A 5,175-nucleotide genomic window follows, 5' to 3' on the forward strand; every position below is an offset into this window, starting at 1 on the left:
ATGATTCACATGGTTGGAAGACTTACAACATTCTAAAAGATAGATAATATATTGATGAACTGAGAAAATCAGCCAAAAACCTACCCAATGACAAACTGATATTTTAAAACATGGGCCCTGAATTTTACAGGAAAGGCTGCATTCAACTACTGCTAACTATTCACACACTAGAAAAGCCTATCTCAATTCTACAAAGAATTTTTCCCCAACTCCATCATTACTACCCTCTTCTAAGCTACCATCAGGGAGTGTCTAGTGTCTACAACAGCCATCTAAATAGACTTCCTGATTCTTCCCTTGTCCCTTTTCATCTTTTCTTAACCCGGTCCAGGGTTATTCTTGAAAAACCAAGGCTGCTCATGTCACTCCTTTAACTCTCCAATTATTTCCCCACTGAATCAGAACAAAAGTCAAAATCTTTACACTGTCCACCCAAAGCCACGAAGAACTTCACCTATTACTTCCTAATGTCATTTCTTCCCTTTCCCTTGCCTCACTGTAAAGCACAAAGACGTTCTTGTTGTTCCTTGAACCCAGCAAGCTTGCTCCTCCATTAGAGTCTTCTTTCACTTGCTGTTCCCTATACACAGAAACCTCTCCTGTCTGATCTCTGCACAATTCTCTTCTTCCCTGTCATCAGGTACTTGCTCATGTCAGTATCTGAACAAAACCTTCGTGAAATGGAAATTCTCTAAAATTTATAGGACCATCATCACCCTGGAGCCCCTTTTCACCTCATGTGCTTTTCACCCCAAGCGCTCTCTGAAGTACTTATTAACACTTGAGATACGCTCACTCTTTATTGGCAAATGTCTGTCTTACTCTATATGAATGCAAGCTTCCTAACAACATGGATTTCTGGCTTCTGCTGTTGTTTACTACTGATCCACCAAACCTAGAACAGTGCCAGGTCTCTACTGTAGACTCTAAGTGTATTTTTTTTCCCACATAAATGAAGGTGATAAGAAAACAAGCAGGGAAGAACAGTTTCATAATTGAAGCACTAATAAACACATATAAAATATATTATTGGTTGTTTCTCTGGAGAATCCTAGTATACTTAAGACCAAACGAGGCCCTTCTAATCCAACCTCTATTCTACTGCCAAATTAACCGTTTTTTTCCTTTTTATTTTAATCACCCAGTGCCCATCACAACAAGTACACTCCTAAATCCCCATCACCTATTTCCCCATCCCCCACCCACCTTCTCTCTAGCAACCATCAGTTTGTTCTCTATAATTAATAGTCTTCTTCTTGGTTTGTCATTTTTTTCTCTGCTATTTTATTTTGTTTCTTAAATTCCACATGAGCAAAATCATATGGTGTTTGTCTTTCTCCAACTTATTTCACTTAGCTTTATACTCTCTAGCTCTATCCATGTCATTTGCATATGACAAGATTTCATTCTTTTTTAGAGCTGAATAATGTTCCACTGCATGGAGATTTCATATATATATATATCTCCACATCTCTTTTATCCATTCATCAATTGATGGACACTTGGGCCATTTCCATACCTTAGATATTGCAAATAATGTTGCTTTAAATAAGGAGTGCATGTGCCATTTTGAATTAATATTCTTGTACTGTTTGGGTAAATACTTAGCAGTGCAATTGCTAGATCAGAGGATAATTCTATTTTTAACATTTTGAGGAACCTCCATACTGTTTTTTACAGTGGCTGCACCAGTGTGCATTCCCACCAACAGTGCAAGAGTGTTTCTTTTTCTCCACATTCTCACGAACATCTGTGTGTGTTTTCGATTCTAGCCATTCTGATAGGTGTGAGGTAATATCTCATTGTAGTTTTGATATGCATTTTTCTGATGATGAGTGATGGTGAGCATCATTTCATAGGTCTTTGAAGAAATGTCTGTTCATGTCTTCTGCCCATTTTAAATTGGATTATTTTTGGGGGGGTGGTGAGTTTTCTAAGTTCTTTATATATTTTGGATACTAGCCCTTTATCAGGTATCAAAAAGAACTTTAAAACATTAAAATCCTTTGAAATATCTTCATGGTTTAATTTCCAGAAATACAGAAAAAAATCCTATTTAATAGACTTTAAAGAGTTTGAATTGTGAAATGTTTAGTGTGGCAAGACTGACTGAAAAGGCAGTAAACAAAGTCATAATACTTTTCAGTATAGTGATAAATGATATCAGCTAGAATAAAGTACAAATCATCGAGTGTCTTTCTTTATATGTTTTATCTAGTTTTCATTTGGTACATTATAAGATGGCACATTCCACAAATTATTGTATGCAGAGAGCAATTCTTTTCTAACCCTTTATATCCATATGTTCCCAAGGATCTCAACATTATAGGGTTTACTGCCTTGAGCTCAATCAAGGTATGACATAATTTTTTAAAAGATTTTATTTATTTATTTGACAGACAGAGATCACGAGTAGGCAGAGAGGCAGGCAGAGAGAGAGGGGGAAACAGGGGCCCAATCCCAGGACCCTGGGATCATGACCTGAGCCGAAAGCAGAGGCCCCAACCCACTGAGCCACCCAGGTGCCCCAAGGTATGGCATAATTTTAATGTGAATCATTTACTGTCTTGTAAGGTCATGGCATAACTGATTTTATGGAGAACAGGTAGTTCTCCTTTCTTAATTAGTTGCTCTGCTCTTTTTCTTTACATTGAGTAGAGTATCCACAGTTATTCCTATGTTCTGCAGTGACCAGCCTCCTACCACTTCCAGGGGCCTTCCGGGAAAGGAAGTAGAAAAGCTGTATAGGGATGTGCAGTACCTGATTTTCATCACCCAGTCAAATAAGAGCTATGAAATTCAAGACTTAAAAAATATTCTTTTCAGGACACTCCCCCTTGGACATTGGAGAGCAACAGTACTACTCGTTCAGCTGTTTCAGGAGGTTCTTCAGGTGGATCAAGAATAGCATATTTAACCACTATACTATGTAGAGGCCTTTAGGTTGTTTCTATTTTTTTTTTTTTTACAATTAAAAACAATGTGGTAATAAATGAACTTATACATATACAAAAAAAAAAAAATCTCCTGTGTGGGCTTCTCAGCAGACAGTGAAATTTTGGTTAAAGGCTTAGGCAAGTTCCTTTTCTTTGTTGCTTCTCTGTTTGATATTTTAAAAGATGTCTGGCTTTTATTTTCAAGCACCAAATCTTCATCACCCTTAAGTTTATGGCCACCACTTAACTTCCAGGTTTTACCTGTCACCTGAAACACACACTCTAAGTTTTCTCAATTTCATTTCCTGGTGAGGTTTTAGAACATTCTCTATGTATCTGCTGGCTTGTTTATCCTGTGCCTCTTTATTTTTTTCTGACAATATTTTGTCTTTTCTCATTCTTCTCTTCTTTCAGTTATACTTGGGACAATTTAAATGAATTAAGCCATGAGGTAGTCACAGAAATAATTAAAGTAAGAAGAGCAAGGAGTAAGAAAATCTGGCTATACAACATTAGATCTTTAACTCCTAGATTGGGGATTCCATGCTAGAGCTCCAGACATAAGAGCGGGAGAGCACAGAAGCAGAAAATGCCAATGAGACCATGATAAGCCATCATGGTGGGACCCCTGCCCTTTCCCAAATTAACAGTTCTAGAGTGGTATTATTATATAAATCCTTTGGGAAAAAAACTCAACGGTTTCCTAAAAATTTCAGGATAAAGCACTTACCAAAGGCAATTATTCAGTGTCCTGCTCCTGTTCTCCCTCATCTATTCTCTCTCTCCCTTAAACACTCCACATTCACATAGACATCACTCTAGATATATAGTTATTTGTAGCTCCATGGGTAAAGACTGGTATTTCAAACATCCCTGTCTTCACATATGCCATTCCTTTTTCCAGAAATGACATTTTCAACTTGCCATATGGTTCATCAATTCTCCTGCTAAGTCTTTAGAACACCTCACATACTACCAGTAAGATGGCATCCTCTTCCCTGTATCATAGTTTACCTCTATTGTAGCATTAATTACTGTTCTTGGGGCGCCTGGGTGGCTCAGTCAGTTAAGCATCTGCCTACAGATCAGGTCATGATCCCAGGTTCCTGGGGTGGAGCCCCACATCGTGCTCCCTGCTCAGCAGGGAGTTTGCTTCTCCCTCTTCCTCTGCCTCTGCCCGAGCTCCGTATTCTCTCTCTTGCTCACTCTCTCTCAAATAAATAAATAAAATCTTTAAAAAATAATAATTACTGTTCTGAACTAATTTGTGTGACATACAATATATGCTCTCTTTTAGTCACATGCTTCCTTTTCTTTCAAATTCACCATTCCAGCTACAATGCCTTAGATACAGAGATCAGTTTACCATGTTTGTTAAATGAGTAAAAACTGAAGTAAAAGGATTCACTATTGAATAACAAGATATATATATTCAGGATAACAAAATAGAGTTAGTACATGATAAATAAGGCATCTCCTATCAGTGGGGAACATAGTAATTATTTAACAATTATTACCCAATTAGGGGGAAAAAAGCCCTACATAAACTAATTGTGGGGATAAAGTACATATTAATTAAAGATTTTAAGGTAAATAATAAAGGCATGAAAATGTTAGAGTAAAATGTGAATGAGAATTTTTTAAAAAAATCTTAAAAATAGGGAACTATTTCATGATAATGACAACAAAAGGAAATTCCATAAAACAAAGTGATGAATGAATTTAACTACATAAAACTTGTGCACATCAAAAAATAAAAACAGAAGTCTCACATACAAAATATTTAAAAAGCTATATAAATATATATACGAGGGAAAAGCACAACAATCTTATTAATACAAAGACCTCATACTAATCAAGTCAAAAAAATAACTCAGTAGAAAATAAAACGAAGAGAGATTTTTAAGTATTAATGGCATCATTTTTCTGCCTTAACATGTTATACAATTTTATTTTTATTTTTTTTTGTTTATTTTTTTTTTAATATTTTATTTATTTTCAGCGTAACAGTATTCATTGTTTTTTCACCACACCCAGTGCTCCATGCAATCTGTGCCCTCCCTAATACCCACCACCTGGTTCCCCCACCCTCCCACCCCGCCCCTTCAAAACCCTCAGGTTGTTTTTCAGAGTCCATTGTCTCTCATGGTTCACCTCCCCTTCCAATTTCCCTCAACTCCCTTCTCCTCTCCATCTACCCTTGTCCTCTATATTATTTGTTATGCTCCACCAATAAGTG

The 5,175-nt window shown here is 36.7% G+C and overlaps 1 pseudogene across 1 annotated transcript; it reads right to left on the bottom strand.

Annotated features, from left to right (window-relative positions):
* Nucleotides 1–2,619: 2,619 nt before the first annotated feature.
* On the bottom strand, nucleotides 2,620–3,551 carry LOC308337317 (UBX domain-containing protein 8-like; annotated as a pseudogene). Its single transcript has 2 exons — nucleotides 3,011–3,551; nucleotides 2,620–2,925 (listed from the first exon to the last, which is right to left on the bottom strand). The product of its transcript is annotated as a UBX domain-containing protein 8-like (transcript).
* Nucleotides 3,552–5,175: the final 1,624 nt, after the last annotated feature.

Source organism: Martes martes (genome assembly GCF_963455335.1).
Source record: "Martes martes genome assembly, chromosome: X".
NCBI classification, from domain to species: Eukaryota; Metazoa; Chordata; class Mammalia; order Carnivora; family Mustelidae; genus Martes; species Martes martes.